The sequence below is a fragment of the Liolophura sinensis genome, chromosome 6, assembly GCF_032854445.1.
Source record: "Liolophura sinensis isolate JHLJ2023 chromosome 6, CUHK_Ljap_v2, whole genome shotgun sequence".
Taxonomy (NCBI): Eukaryota; Metazoa; Mollusca; class Polyplacophora; order Chitonida; family Chitonidae; genus Liolophura; species Liolophura sinensis.
Window position 1 is genome coordinate 42217845 of NC_088300.1, and position 17792 is coordinate 42235636.

The 17792-nt window shown below is 40.8% G+C and overlaps 1 pseudogene; it reads left to right on the forward strand.

Annotated features, from left to right (window-relative positions):
- Window positions 1-5931: 5931 nt before the first annotated feature.
- On the forward strand, window positions 5932-15671 carry LOC135468579 (neuropeptide Y receptor type 5-like; annotated as a pseudogene).
- The last annotated feature ends 2121 nt before the right edge of the window (window positions 15672-17792 follow it).

The window sequence follows — 17792 nt, forward strand, 5'->3', positions numbered from 1 at the left end:
ATTGTGTCCCGACATGCTTTTCCCAGCTTTGTAGCAGTATTGACAAAAGAAGATATATATTGCACCCAGACTCCGAGTCCCTGAATTCGTTGTAATCATGGATTTAACGGGTATAGATTTCCTTGTGCGTCACCGCCAGTTTTCTCCACTGAGAGATTCTACGAATTAAAGGTCCCTAGAAAAACCAGAGAGAAGATATTAATGCAGTTCAACGTTTCAACGTTCTTTAAGTCTTAAACTGAACAAAGGAAGCTAAATTGCGTAGCCTTACACTGGTAATGCTTTAGCTCTCAGCTGACTGTTGAACTGGGATCTTGTATTTGAGATGGCACAATATCACGACCTGTAACAATCATTATGTTTGACGATTTCCCGTTTGCTTAAATTTCATATAAGGAATACCTGACCCTTTATCAAAATGTTTTCACAGTGTTTCTCACCAATGCAATCACCAATGCGATTCTTACCAATGCTATGGCCTTGAATTCAAGTCCAACTTGTGTTTTTTCCTCGGTGGTCGCACCTGGAAAGATCTGTCAGCAGACTACGGATGCCCGTGGATTTCCCTCGAGCCCGGCTCGGTTACCTCCCACCATAATGCTGGGCGCCCTCGTATAATAAAATATTCTCAGGTACGGTTGTGAAACACCATTGTAAACAAATATATTACAGGTAATGAATATTAAAATGGTTTTATACATGAGAAGGCTTACCAAATCCTTACAAAGGTATCCTTTTTCAATTTTTTCTCATTTAGATCATTGCTAGTCATACATATATTATGGGAAAATTGATCTGCACAAACCTGTTTGATGGCGGGATAAAAATAATATCTGTCTCACCGCTAAACAATTCATCAAGCCCTGCAATGCCTGCATCTAGGACAATGGACGAGATAATTCGTTATAACGACCTTGAATTTGTCGATAATGAGCTAGCAATGGGTAAGACAGATTTGGTAATGGGTTATAAGGAATTTGTAATGTATCATAATGATTTTGGTAATAGGTTATAACGATCTGATAGCAGGTTGCTCGGATCCATCCGTTGTAATTAAAAATAGATATTGAGTGTTGATTTCGCTAAATAGCGTCTACATCAACTTGCCGACCTAGGCCAAATCTGAAATAAACAGTGGCAGCTTTGAGAATTATAGCCCTCCATGACGACTACTTTCCTGAAACCGTAGCCTCGTTCAGACCTGGCTGCTTTGTACAAGGCAGATTCTTTTGTACATGTAGATGCCAAGTTTTTCCCCCTCATTGCTTTCTAGAGCTTAATTATTGACACTATAAGCTTTACCCGGCCCTCCTAGGGTCGCTTATGCAGTCTTAAACCGTAGACGACAATTCATCTTCCACCAGTACGTCACACGTCAGTAACTTGCCAAAGGTTTCCAACACCAGTTAAACTAACAGCCATCGTATGAAGGAAAAGACATTAATCCATAGTTGAGTAAAAAATACACATAGGAAATGACCCCACCAAGAGTTTGATATTACATACCGCTGCCCTGCTGAATAAAACCGCCATTTTAGTATAAAAAACGATAAGTCTTTCCAAACAGGTTAAGGAATTAAACAAATAACACTGGTCGTCAACACGTTTAAATTAGGTCTCTGTTCTAATCATTTGCCAAGCTGTTTCAGTTGTTCTATGTTAATCGTAGCCAGAGTGGAGGATGTCGACCAAGTATACAGCTCTACATGGAATAAAACACGATTGTCCCCCGTGAAAAAAGCTTGTAGTACATGGTCATGTATGGAATAAAACACCACTGTCCCCCGTGAAAAAAGCTTGTAGTACATGGCCCTGTATGGAATAAAACACGATTGTCCCCCGTGAAAAAAGCTTGTAGTACATGGCCCTGTATGGAATAAAACACCACTGTCCTCCGTGAAAAAAGCTTGTAGTACATGGTCCTGTATGGAATAAAACACGATTGTCCCCCGTGAAAAAAGCTTGTAGTACATGGTCCTGTATGGAATAAAACACCACTGTCCTCCGTGAAAAAAGCTTGTAGTACATGGTCCTGTATGGAATAAAATACGATTGTCCCCCGTGAAAAAAGCTTGTAGTACATGGTCCTGTATGGAATAAAACACGATTGTTCCCCGTGAAAAAAGCTTGTAGTACATGGTCCTGTATGGAATAAAACACGATTGTCCCCCGTGAAAAAAGCTTGTTGTACATGGTCCTGTATGGAATAAAACACAACTGTCCCCCGTGAAAAAATCTTGTAGTACATGGTCCTGTGTGGAACAAAACACGATTGTCCCCCGTGAAAAAAAGCTTGTAGTACATGGTCCTGTATGGAATAAAAAACGACTGTCCCCCGTAAAAAACGCTTGTAGTATATGGTCCTGTATGGAATAAAACACGATTGTTCCCCGTGAAAAAACGCTTGTAGTACGTGGTCCTGTAAGGAATAAAAAACGACTGTTCCCCGTGAAAAACGCTTGTAGTTTGATTAACGAAAAGTACAAGTCAGCCAAATATGCACATGTAGGTATTCACGGAAAGGTAAGTTCATCGATCAGTCTCCAACAATGTTAAAGTCTTTTGAACCAATCATCTCTATTGGAGTTTCCTTATGGCATGGTGTTAGTGAAAGTTGGTACTATATATGTAAATGTATATTTAAGCACATGTCTACACTGGAAGTTGGAATAAAATCCCAGCTGAGGTAAATTCAAGCGAAACCGGACCGTGTGACCATTTGCCAGTTATCACACTATCGTCCGCGTCCTGGTTTTGCCTTCTATGTTTTTTTGTATATATATTTTATCTCAATTTGAATTTATACATATACCTATGTAGAATGTAGCTATAAATATATGCTTGCGCAAATCACAGGGTTTTCATAATTGTCACTTTGTACAAGGAAGTTCCCCAAAGCGGTTGTCTGCTAGGCAAAGGCGCAAAAGTCGAATCTAAACATGGTACTTTCATTAAATTGAGCCTCACTCACGTTGAAGTTAGACACGTATCTTTGGTAACAAGATATAACTGGGTACTATAACGGTAGTTAAAGAACAACCGTACACTGGTATGATCTTGAGGTATAGGGTGCTAAAATCCTACGTCAAAGCCATCATCCCACTTTCCCTTTTACATCATTCCCCTTGCCGATATGTTAGAGGACAGAATTAACACATATAGAGGATGGGACGTTAACGGAGGAGTCAACTGTAGTTGAAGATGACACAAACTAGATGGCATTAACAAGTTTCTGAACGCTTGTAGCATAGCATAATTTGTATGTATGCTTGTATGCTTGTATGCTTGTATTTTACGTCGTATTTAACATATGACGACGAGGACTAATCAGTTGCGTGTCGACATATACTATGCCTGGTGGCAGGGCTAGTCCATGCCACCAAAGTGATGCTGCTACTGAAGTAGTAGTATATGTATATATACAACTGAAGTGTCATGCCGAAGACACCATACATGACATGCATCCCACCCAGTCACATTATACTGACACCGGGCCAACCAGTCGTGTTACCTGCTCTAACCTCTCAGTGCTGAGCGCCAAACCAGACAGCAGCAAGCACTATTTAGTATGACGCGACCCGGCATAACGCATAACTTAACTTCACAAGCAACAAAAAAAACCCCTAAAAACAAATTGGACATCTGCCAGAGAAGCGATTTTCCCCCAAGCTATCCAAAACGCGAAGAACATATTGTCAACACTTTCATGTACAGCGATTATGTAGAGGTTTGCTTGGTACCTATGCTGAGTGGTTTTACTGATGGCCATAGGTGCTACTGATAATGTCAATACATAACGGTATATAACGGCAGACAACGACTGGACAAGAATAGTGACTGGGTAAGAATAATGACAGGATAGGAAAAATGACTGGATAAGAATAACGACTGGAAAAGAATAATGACAGGATAACAATAATTACAGGATAAGAGCAACGACTGGATAAGAATAATGAAAGGATAAGAATAAAATGACAGGATAAAAATAATGACAGGATAACAATAATGACAGGATAAGAGCAACGGCTGGATAAGAATAATGAAAGGATAAGAATAAAACGACAGGATAAGAATAATGACTGAATAAGAATAATGACTAGATAAAAATAACGACTCAATAATAATAATGGCAGGATAAGAATAACAACTGGATAAGAATAATGACAGGATAAGAATGACGACTGAATAAGAACAACGACTGGATAACAATAATGACCGGATAAGAATAATGAAAGAATAAAAATAATGACTGGATAAGAATAATGACTGGATAAGAAAAACGACTGGATAACAATAATGACAGGATAACAATAACGACTGGATAAGAATACCAACTGGATAAGAATAATGAATAGATAAGAATACTGTCAGGATAAGAACAACGACTGGATAAGAATAATGAGGTGAGTGCATGCGGTATTCCAGATAATGGTTTCCTATATGCGTATGCTCCATGCAAATACAAAATATACACAACGGCCATTCACCAAAGAGAGTGCGTCTCGAATTCAGCTTCCGCTGGTTCATTTGCAGATTTAAGTCAGCAGGTTTTAGGCATACACTGCGAATGACGAGGTTCCGACAAGGCTTAAAAAAATAATTCACAAAAAGAGTAATTTTGTTGTTGAACTGGTTTGTTATTTGGGGCTTTGATTTGGAATTGTTCACGCATTGTTGATTAGATACATGTATGTATTCTTAATACAGCCGAAAACTGTTAACTGTTCGTGTCATGTTGGGCAACATGTAATCTGATTACATAAATTTCTTTGTATGTAATGTACACATATTTTGATCTGAGTGTGATATCAGACTTATATCAGGTACAATTTAGTGTAAAATTCAAGTTACAACCACGACCATGTGAATAAACCACCACGGCAGTGTGAATGATTAGACGCGTATTGCGTCCATTGTGACCAGTAAGCACCCCGAATACTAGGTAATTCCCTATAATGTGGAACAAAATGACAATCACAGAGATAATCTGAGCTACTGGATACCACGTTGTCCGCGCCAAGGACTGAAAGTATGGATGATCACATCTAGGACAGCTTCATGTGTGAATTTCCATCAACAAGAAACAAATTCAATACACTATTGCTACACTAAGTTCTACCCTATACAAAGGTGTCTTGTCACCTCAGGATAATTGGATGTATTGTTTATACAGACTAATAGGCTGTCTCTTGCTTCTGGTCCCGACCCGAGGCTGTGAAGTGGGCCGCTTCTCTGTCTACGGGTGTTTTGTGATCGCAGACTTACAAATAACCTCCTCTCTGTTTTCTCATTGGCTAATGTTGTCTATAGACTCATTGTCGTTGCGCCAGGTCATCCAGCCCAATACCCTACCCTCATCACGTGCTATATCAACACTGATTGGGCCAACACATTTTATCGTCTTTTCTTTGGCTGGAATGAGAGTTCGATTTTCTCATGCGTTAGCCTATGTCATACCACTATCGACGGATCTAGGAGCGGTATTGCACATCCCCTGCTGCCGCTGCCGGAGTCGCTGGTCGCCTGGAGCCGCATAGTTGTCGGGGCTTTAAAGGGACGATTGCTCGTTCAGATCACCGAGCATCGGGCTCTGAATACAGTCGTGTCCCGACGAGAATGTCACTGCCTCACATGCTCAGCTGCTGATCGAATTAACAGCATCTTCATCTGAAGGTGGGATTAAGATTCGCTAATTTGAGAAACAGCCACTGTTATTCTGTTGACAACCATTATTTGTAACTGAAATGCGTCAACTGTTGGTGAGTGTATATAAAAATTAGCGGCGACGCAGCAGTGTTGATGGCTTTATTGGAGAGCGGAGCAGCCCTCTGTACCAGACGACACAGTGACCGTGCTGCAGAGCGCTGTCCTGACCGCTGTTAACCGCCTGGCGTCGGGAATCTCTCCTCAGACCTGACAGTAGTGAACATGTCAGGTGGAGAAACACTGACATAGGATTTCCTTTTGTTCCCCTCAGAAGTAATCTTCGCCAGTACAAAGATGACTCTCGCAGAGTCCAAATCCAACTACGTGGACTTGATACACGAGTTTATGTCTCACAATCACGGTAACTATACCATGGATTATATTCAGCCTTATGTCCGGCCCTCCCTCAAGTATGTCTATCCTCTCTTCATGTTTCTTCACGCCCTAGTCGGAATGGTCGGCATCATCGGCAACATCGCAATGGTCACGGTCATGGGAAGAAGAAGGCTCTACCACGACCAGACATTCTTTTTCCTGGGCAATCTGGCGTTTTCTGACCTGATCAAGTGTGTGTTCGTAATGCCCATGACTCTGGCTAACCTGCTTATTCAGAACTGGATATTCGGCAGCTTCATGTGTTTCTTCTTGCCGATGATGCAGTTTTTTCCCAATTCACGCCTCCATGCTGACTTTTGTCTTCATTGCCATTGACCGTTACCGCCTCATCGTCAACCCGTTCAAATCCCGAGTCCCTGCCGGTCTCTGCACTATAGCCGTCTGGGTTGTGGCCGTTTGTGTCGTCTTACCATACGCAGTTTATATTAAATATATTGATTTAGAATTCTTCCTCGGTGCTCAATTTAACGGTGTAGGGATTTGTTATGTCCATTTAGAGAAACACATAGAGGAGTATATTCGAGCCATGTTCATTACTTTATACGCCATGCCCCTGGCCATCATTAGCTTTTTGTACGTCAAAGTCTCGGCCGAGCTGAAATGCCGCGAATCCGCCTCGGTGTCTGTTCACTTCACTTCTAGCACAACGGAGGATGCTCTAAGGGCTTTTAGTCTGACTGATTCCCGGTACAAGTTCTCAAGATCTACCTGGTCTGCGACAGAAGGCGAGCAGAGAATTGACCCCGAGGGTGCTAGCGGCGAGTCTGCCCTGGCGAGCGGGGAGTCAGCCCTGGCCAAGTCCTGTACAGAAAGATTCACTCAAGACAGCGACGACGATCTGGACATTGCCAAGGAAAAGATCACCCAGTCGTATATGATCGCCATGGTCACCCTGTTCGCCATGTGCTGGTGTCCGCTCAACCTTCTCATTCTTGTCACTTACTTCGTCCACGAAAATGACGACAACCGAGACCACTATGACATCACCTACCTCACCTTCACGTGGTTTGGCTTCCTCTCAACATGCATCAACCCCGTACTGTTCGCCTCCTGGAAGATGTCAGATACCACCAAGGACCGCCTGAAGGGCTACTTCCGGTTCAGTAACCGCCGGCGTGCTGCAACTCAAGCTCAAGAGGTGAGTAAAAACGGATTTGTAATTACAGGTGAGATGTAGGTCATTAAGTAACATTCCCCATGTGATCGTCTAAGACATATTTTTATTTCATTTACTTATTTGATTGGTTTTTCACGCTGTATATGTTTCACTTATATGGCGGCGGTCAGCATACCGAGAACAGCCAAGGGGAAACCCACGACTATACGCAGTTTACAGAAAGACCTTCTCACGTACGGCTGGAGAGGATACCTGAGATATATTATGAGCTTAAGCGAAGAGAAGGAGCATATAACGCTTCCAAAGCAACTGGGATTCTATGCGTATCTACACACAATAGACAGACAACTTTTCTGACCGGATGTTTTTTGTTTTTTTTGTTGTTGTTGTTGTTGTTATTCTCGCTGTTGTTTTGTTGTGGGGGGTGGGGGCATTGTTTGATCAAAGGTCTTGGCGTATTCAACATGTTGGTACTATTTATACTGATTATATTTTGTATTAGTTAAAGTTCTACTTCTATTCCGGTCAATTTATTAAAGGTAGCATCGAAAAAAAGCATGAAATAACTCTCTTTAACAAAGACCATACACAAAGTAAACAGCCATTTTCACTGTACAGATAAGTCTCCAGTGTAAGAAGGATTCATGCAGCTTTGAGTTACGTTCGTATTTGTTATCACCTCAACAGCAATAAGTCTACCTTTCTAAACTTACAGACGTGCTATTACTACAACAAAATAATCTCTTCGCTAAATAATCGAACCAATAGTGAGTTGTTAGCACGCAAACTCAGAAATTTGTTGATCGTACGGAAGACATAAAATACAGAGACGTAATCACACTCTGTGATACCATACAGACAGAGCGTGTTCCGTCCTTGGCTCAACTGGTATGTTGATAGTTCCTGCTGCGCTCATGTCCAGCTGCTGGACTCAGTTATTTATGTCATTTCCCAAGAGTTGTTGATGCGAACACAGGCCCACGTTACGCTATTCATCTCTGCACTGGAGGGGGGGGGGGGAGGTGTTAAAGACATATAACAAGCTGTCGTGCCTCCGCAGTATGAAATATTAAGATATGCATATGGAGGGCATTATATGATTGCATGCATGGCATGCATAAAGAAATGATAGGAATTAAACGCGTAGACTCGAGAGTATTGAAACCGTCTGTTAGAACAGTACCAGTGCACGTTTCATTGAGGTCCTATCCTTTCTGAGGCTATCCGCTTTTTCTGTCCGCTTACTTTGGGATAGCTTAATGGCTTCTGGTTCCAAGCGTCACGATGCAAATATTTCCCTTAGGGCCCTTTGTCCGTACACCCTACATTGTTCATGTAACACCCCTTCTCTCCTGAGCAGTGTGTCTCTGTAGGTGACATGTTTTCGTTTCACACGCCAACCTAACCTGCTGCCTCTGCTCTCCAGTTTACACCCGTCATCTTGTGTAGGTTGCTAATTAGTCTGCCTGTACAAGCTTTGCTTCCCTCATCACCCGATACCCCGTGATAACAAAGGTTTTCGACGACAATGACAATAATCTTGGTATAAGCTCTAGCAGGATTAGCACAAGCAAAGGCATTATCTATATCTAAAACAGTCGAGGAATTATAACATAAAAATCTTTTCTTTTTTGCATGCAAATGAAAAGCCGCTTTCAGTTGTGTTAAGAAGTCCGCGTGTATATTTCCATGCACACAATCCAAAAGAAATGTCAAAAGTGGAACATATAACTTGGATCCGGCGAGGACAAACAGGAACTGCGGGAATTTCAGTCTCGCCTTGACTGTAACGTTTCATACAAGCACAGGTGGGTGTGAAGTGACGTTGAGAAAAGGATAGCTGCAACACTCCACCTGAAATGTTTGTGTCTTTGGTCACCCGTGAAATTCTTTTTAAATTCAGATTTTGTGACATAATTCAGGTAACTGCAAGACCCTTTTTAGGGCTGAAATGTATATTTACTGTGTCCTTTTTATAAAGGCTGTGTCAGAAAAATATATTTTCTTAACATTTCATAATTTTCCAGTCTGTCAGCAGTTTCATTTTAATTCCAACAGTTGATGACATATTTTTCACATCCAAATCTGTCCATGAGATCAAGTTCATGAGATCTGTTCAAGTCGCCTCATGAGATGTAGTAACGGTCACATTGGCCTTGCGATTATTGACACGGATCCTATCTATTGGTTGACGGCTGGTGTACTAGTGTCTGTTCGACGCATAGACCCAAACAGTCTTCAGATAAAATGACATGCATTGTGTTTATTGAAACAATGGAGAATATTTTATCTAGTTAAATGGCAGCACAAAGATTGACTTAGTGCTTGTTTTTTTTTTAAAGAAACTTTCCAATCCCCAAGAACAAGATTATCTCTGGTTTTGAGAAAAAATGGTTCTTATTGTCATATTTCACCGGCTTAGCTCATTCTATAGCAAGCATGTATTTATCGAGTCGATGAGGGTTCTCAGAACTGCGACGTAACATAAGCCATCCCTTACATTACATTATGGCATTCCGTCCTTCACAACACACATGCAATGAACGCAGACAAGCCATAAAACAGGGAGTGAACTGAAACTTGTGTATCTTAGATGAAAATTCCAAACACATTTCGCTAATGATAATTAATATCATAATATCCTGAACAAAATAATTGAGTTTACATTAAAATAGAAGTAATTAAAGGTATATATAATAATATATAGGTATATATAATTAAAGGTATATATACGGTCGTCGTCACATATATTCTTGAATACAGCGTAAAACACCAATGAAAAAAAGAAATGAATCACCAAATGCTGTCCTGTAACATCGCAAATACTTGTATCTTTTCTATAATCTGTACCTTTATCATTTTCCATAAGCATTTCCAGTGCTCTGTTATTCATTTTTACTGCAGTTCTGTTATATAAATTCATTTCACTTTTTTACTTAATAATATTTCAACACGCGATCTTACCAGTTAACAGCTAATGCTGTTTAAATGTCACCCATCAGATTGCCAGGAGCTAGGTCCTGTTCAAGCTATAGATACAAGAAACGCACAGAGCAGCATGCTGCGTTGTTCTCGAAGTCAGATTTTGTTTTCTGCCACACAGAATGCCGCCCACGTGAGCTATTCTTTTTTTATTTCGTTAGAGCCTTGGCATGAAAATGAAATTAATGCCCATTTTATTTCTAACTTGTTTACCATCAATCGGATTGATGATTCGTGACTGTAATATAAAGATCCAGAGTTTGTTTTTTCATCTATTCAAGCCGAACAAATGGGACGTTTTAGAAAGACATTACGGGTTTGATTTGACATCCACGCAGTCAGCAAGGTTGGGTGTACATAAGTGAGAGGGGCGCATATCTGGTCGACTGGTGATTATTCCGCGAGCTAATGTCCACCATTTCAAGACAAGTGCCTTATCATGAACTGTCAGTTTGACAATGAACTGTTTGGCTGCACCCAACTAGATCGATAAACCACAGGCAATCAAACTGTCTGACAGTTTCCCTTAAACGGTTGATTCCTTTGTTTTTGCCTCTGAGGAGCAAGGCCGTTCTATCTCATCACTGCTTGCTGCTGACACAAAAAAGGATGGAAAGAGACTAAGATTTTTTGTCCTGATTAGTCTTCAAATGGCCATCCTTGATAATAATTGAATACATCAGATTTCATCTGGACCCTTGCGTGTGTGACATGAAATGTGATGTTCCCCTTCTTTAAAAAGCTAAGCATTCTGGGAAAAAATCGAATTAATGCTGACTTTTGCTAATGATTAAAGCATTCGTTCAGTTTTTCTGAAAAAAAAAATGATGCAAACTGGAAATGCAACATACATTCGCTTCAAGCTGTTTTTTTTTTAAATGTACTATTCAACTTCATGTAAACCAGAAGTCGATACTTCTAGTTATCTTTGTTGAAAATCATACGTTTTCATTGTCCAAACCTCCTGATTTAGCTTGGTGTAGATTATTGATTCTCCAGTTAGTAACTAAAGGTGACAACAAAGACACTCTGATTCCACAGGTAACGGACAGGAAAAGCCAGCATCACAAGTAATTTTATCAGATATAATCGATCTGTTCATATTGATTTTTCCGTTTATATCTCATTGTGTTGTGTGGATTAGGTTTCTGTTCGGAAGATGTCGATAACATTGACAGGGCGTCACATGTAGGTCTAATTAAAGGCAGATCAACTATAGATGATATCAATGTTTTAGAAGCCAATTCAAGCGCGTGTACAAGTGGATAGTGAGTTCCCGAACAATCTCGTCACACAATTGTCCCACCTGCGCTCTGATGTCCGTAATTGTGAGCTTTTTCCCTGCTGACATATAGCTGCATACAGCAACAATACAACCCAAGAAAGCTCTGCTAGAATGGTTAGGTCCATGGCTGGTACTTTCATCTTCGCAATGTGCCATGTTATGTTAGACTGAATGCTCCATGACACCAATATGCATTTATTGTTGGTTACTGAGGTGCCGTGCGATAAGGATGACTAACTGATTTGTAGAGAAAGCTCCAATAATAAGAAGTAATTTGTGAATGTATTCAAATAGAATAAAGACAATACTGAGTATGAAAAGTATGAATGATGGCATTAACATGTAGTTACTCTTGGGTATTAAGACGCAATGCAATAACGTTGGTTAGAAGGGGATCTGTATATAGAATGATGCAATAACAATAATAAGTAATGTGTGAACATATCAAGTATAACAGAGACGACTGTGTATGTGATTGATACAGGGTTGGGCTTATGGGCTGTTGCCATTGTACTCGAGGAAACCCTTCATTTGTAATACACCGCAGGCTGCCTTCAGATTACACGGACGTCGAACAATCTCCACCAGCCATGAGTAACCTGCCCTTTATTTCCAAATGAGTGGAGCGCCTTGTCAGCGCCGGCGTTCTCCAATCAACTAGCCGACAGCTGTCTCTCACACCCCAGCGGCTTTTCCTTTTCCAAAAAACCTTGGTTCGGTAGATATTTCCAGTTCACTGATACTCATCCGTTACTCCGCGTCCAGGTTCAATCACCTCTCCTACCTGATACCTTCAGTTTTCCCAGTCGCACCACATTGCCACACCTTCACAGCTATACCCATGGGTCTCGGGTAACCTGTGGTGGTTTATCGCCCTTTGTGACTTTAGTCTCAAATTTTGTAAGGGCAACTTGTTTGATTGGTTTGATATTAGTTTGTTCTGGCACATAAAATTGTTCTATACTGTTGTTACGTGTACAAATGCTTGTTGGAGTTCAGATGTATTGCCAGAGTAGTCCTTCAGAAAGTAACAAGTTAAGTCATGCAATATTACTGAATTGAGGCTATATATAACCATTTCAACCTACTATAAATGAAGTAAATAGCTTTGTCATAGCCTTATCACATCCATGGCTTTTCCTTCAGGGAAGAAAGACCCCATTTCCTGGGTAATCATTTTTCAAATCTATCATCTTCAGCACCCTTTTCCCAGTGACCGTAAGGCCATTTCAGACCCCTGGTGGCAGGGGACCGAATCAAACAAAAGTCAAGTAACCTCTCCAGGTGAGGGTACTGAGAACAGAAAAGGGCACAACCTTAACCTAAATCATACAGACCAGACCAAATTGATTACCCTCTGAGTTTATGATTGATATACCCTTGGCATAACTTCCTCACTGATAGCACCGGTTATGGTTTCCTCGGAGCTGAAATGTTATGAGAAGTGCCTCGGGTAACTGTATCCGCAAAATGAGCAGTGCTATTGATTGCCTCAAATTGCTAACGTCGCGTGAAATGGTGGCCATTACGCGTACAAAGAGCTGCAGCTACACCTAATGACCTATGTAATGAAACTCAATCTTCATCTCACATTCGACTTCAGTTGCGAAAGAGTTCAAAGAAAAGGCAAATGAAACTAGTGGATATGTCTTATGGTGAAAGCCTTGAATAAAACACATGTTATTAATGAGACAAATCTAATGACTATCAAGTTAATAAAAACTTAACAATTAAAATTGGTGACAGTATTAAGTTTCTAAATATAAGCGTCATGTCCGACATTTGTACACCATTCGTTGTCCGTAAAGGGCGTTCCAAATCGATATTTGCAAGATCCATTTCCAAAACAACGTTTAACACTAGCTCCCAAAGGCAAAGTAATGTAAGAAATTATACAAATAGGAAATAAAGCCGGTAATGCCCAAGATAGAAGCGGTCATCAGTTTTCAGTGATGCCGGGCAGACAGCGGATATTCCAGGCATGAATTCCGTATGTTCAATGTTCAAATTCGTAGTCCATGAATGAGCTCCAGGTCAAATAACAATTAAACAAGGTATCTTTATCGTGCTTTGATTGAACTATTCATAAAGGCATCATGCAGATGTAATGAGCATGGCTGCCTTAACGGCCCCTAGCCCCAGGTTAAGCGATATTAGATACAGTTCGAAAACGATGAGCGTTAAAGACCTTAACCGAACAGATTGTGCATGTCACAATTGTTTGTCCGAATTTTTTATTTTTATTTTTTTGGCGGTTTTCATTACTGTTTGATATTCAATGAAAATGCCCAAAAGAACAAACGATTCAGTAAGGCCTAACGCTCAACCATGACGTGGGCAAATATATTTACAATTTATTGGAGTGAGAACCAGAAACATCATACCGAAAACTGAAATATGTTCATGTTTCTCAATGAATCTGACCTGACCCCTTGAAGACAGAGATGATATATTTTATGTACATATATGAAAACAAATGTTTGTCCTTTGACCCCTCGCATTTTTATAAAATATTTCAAATTTTAATCCCCATTTAGGAGAAGAGAATTGCACAGCCCTTTAGTTTTAGACATCGTATTTGCTCTTGCTTGACCACCAAAGTTTTATTTTACTTGAGTGAATTTTACGTCTATTGTTAACGTGGTATAAACAAGATCTGACGCTCTGCTACGGCAGTTGAAACCTTTTCAGAAATCCATTCCGCATCAAACCCATTAACCTTTTGTTGTGGTTACCGACCGTCGTCCTAATCTCTTCAAACTCGTTTCATTTGATCGGAACGTTTTTTGATAAATATATGGCTATCCACACCCACCTCCTTAGAGAATTATCCGTTTCCTCCACTTTACGCTGGCTTCACGTGCAGATCTTCCCTCCCCTTCTCCCTCCCCCGGGTGTGAGATAGGAATGTCGTTCTACACAAGAGAAAGTATTTTCACCTTAATATGACTATATTTACTCTCCTTGGAATAAATCGTTCCACACGCAGCATGTCTGCCCTAAGGTAATGCTATGTTTACGTGTTTGTTTTCCATTTTGCTACTTGCACAGTCTCATATTTTGTGAATGTCCTTCTTGAAGTGGACTTCAGGGACCATATACTATCACAAATATGGCGCGTTTGATGCGGTGGTCAACGTGTCTACCATCTAAATCATATATTACTACCAGATGGAGAATCTTATTTTGCGCTTTTTTGTAATGCATTTGTTCGTCGTGGTTTATAAGCATTGTAATTACACTGGGCAGTGGAAGTAATTAGGCTGCAAAATCTCATCTCTCCAAAAATACACATTACCATTACATGCATACACACATTAGCTTGAAACAATGTCTGCTAAGTGAGCGGATTCCGGATATTGCAGGAGGGAAGAGGACTTTGTGTAAAAATCTTTCTGTTTAATTTTCTTTGGAGCGGCATTTGAAACCTCATTTCCACTCACTATCTCTGCATATTTGATGTAAGATGTGGTTTACCCCCAAATTAAACAGAGCTGTTTGTTTCTCATTGCAGGCTCCACCTCCTGAGCAGTACACTCAGGTAGAAGAGGACGACACGAACGCGGAGAACCGGAAGTGATCATATCACAACGGCCACTGACGTCATCTACGGGATGTGCTTCATCCAAGGATGGGGGCTTTATTACGCGGATATATAAAGCTAGTTGATTTTATTACGTGGCTGTCAGCCCTGAGGGTGATGATGGCTAAGGGGATTACTCCGCCCAAGACTGGCTGTCATACCCATGCATTTATCCCACGATGCGGGGAGCAATTTGTATGTCATAAAGATAACAGTTTCAGGTAACAAAAGAAGGACAGTTTGTTCTGCAATGTCGATAAAAGCACTGAAAGCCGCACGGAGACGAGCGGAAACGAGATATTAGAATCGTCTTTGTTCTGTAGCCGATTGATCGTGTCGGATTGAATGTCTGTCGAGGACGTGATGTTATCATGGCTCCGGGCTTGCCCGGGGATAACATTGCTCTAAAGCTTCCACGACCTTGACCCGCACAACAGTGCGCTGACTGCTGACTTATCCCTAAACACCCTCACAGATTCCTCAATAACGGGAAAACTGAGACATGAATGGCACTTCGGTCAATCGAATGTTCCTTCCATTCCTTTCAAGCAGATTCTGCAAGATTCTAAAGCCAGTCTGTAGGTCTTGTGGCAGAGAAACCCATTCAATGTTTATATCCTTAACAGTTATGGGTGGGGCTTCATTGTTTACTGGCTTACAAGCAGAAATCAGGGTCATTCTCAGACAAATAAAACGTATGTGTAACACATTCAGGCCGCTGGGCAAAGACTTAAACATAAATATAGCTACTTCATGTAAGGTATACCGGGTACATCTACATGCACAAATACTGTACTAAAATATTTTGGTGCATGTAGTTTTCCGCATGGCCAGGTGTTCAGCGAAAAGGAACAGGCCAAGTATTGGTCGGCCTCGAACTATTTTATACTGTGTGTGACAGTTATGATGTAGTTGTTCAGTGAGACAATGTTTAAAAAATTAAGAAGGTATTGGGATCAGTCTACTTCAAGGTGACTGTTATTTTGTTATATATCTTAAATAATATCAAGATCGGTCTTTAAAATTAAGGACATACACAAACAAATATTCCAATACTTTTGGATTTTCGTAATGAGGAAAAGCATGTTGTTTAAAGCCAGTCTGACGGGTCTTAATGGGGAAAATGAGCCGGACCTACGGCTGATGTGGTGAGAATTCCGGGGTGTGGTGCCGGATCTCGGGTTCCACAGTAAGTCACGTCTCTGTCAGAAGATTTCCTGTTGCCGACCGGGAGCCCACGGAGAACCAGCCGTCCAGACCTGTAAGTAGATTACTCTCAGAATTGGCCAATGAATACGGTAACACTCACAAGAAAACAGGATTTCCTGGTTCGCTGGTTGCCGGCAAATTCCTCAGTTGACAGGCTCTATTATGGAGGTTTTGAGGCCAGTTCAGTTTCCAGAAGCAATGTTAGTCTGAAGGCGGAATTCATCTGCCTTAATTACCAACCTCTCGAAAGGACAGGCATGATTTTTATCGATTCTATTGATCATGAGGAAAGAAATTTGACTTTCGGCAGGTTTTTATTCCTGACAATCGCCTTAGATTAAGAGGTCATATGTTGTCCTCAACTCAACCATTTGCCCTGAAGTGCGAGTGCTTGACTCAGTCTAGCCCTCAGAGTTTCTGACAACCTTTTCAGTCTGTCAAATGTCCTAGCGTAAATATATCCAGCGACGTCTCGAGTCATTGTACTCGAAACACTTCATTAAATGGACACTACCACGGACGTTAAGTTCTTCCCTGCCTTTAATTCAAGATCATTTAATCTAATGTAAATCTTTGGGCTCATCCCGAACGTTTGATTTCAAGCCTCCATTTTCATAGGTCGGAGTCGTTTAGCCAAGTCTGTTTTCGTGACATTTAAGCCATTCTTTTGTCCAAGGCTGCTGTGTGCGTCGAACTCGGGAAAGACTGGGAGTGAGTTAAAACATGAACTGCTTCTAGCCATGTTCATTCACCACGGCTGGCGAATGTAGGTACTCGGCTTGGGCTACCATAACTGCGTATACCCACCGAGATGTAAGCTCTCTGCTCTAATCAAAGATGCATTAATAACTTCATAGTGTTTACTCTATATTGTGGAATTAAGGGATGTCAGGTTTTCGGATCGTGTAAAAATTGTTATCGGCTCAAATAATAGTATTGTACACTTCATAAATTCCATTCGATTTGGATATTATAATGACTGATACAAATGTATATACATGGTTAGCTATTTCTACTGAAATTGCCTTATAGTAGATTAGTTTTTGTTACGACTGGCTATTATAAAAGACACGTTAGTATTTTACTATACTGTTACATATCTGCAGTTGTCAGTGTGCATATCATTGCATAACAATGATTTAATTGGATTCATTCTCACCAGAAATATGTTTACATCCATTTTAGATTTAAATTAATTCATTTTTTTATTTATTTAGTTATTTGATTGGTGTTTTACGCCGAACTCAAGAATATTTCACTTATACGACGGTGGTCAGCATTATGGTGAGAGGAAACCGGGCACAGCCCAAGGGAAACCAACGACCATCCGCAGATTGCTGGAATACCTTCCCACGTACGGCCGGAGAGGAAGCCAGCCTGAGCTGGACTTGAACTTACAGCGACCGCATTGGTGAGAGGCTCCCGGGTCATTACGCTGCGCTATAGCGCGAACCAACTGAGCCACGGATCCCCCCCTTTAGATTTAAAAAGTCAAATAAAGGGAAAAAATGTGT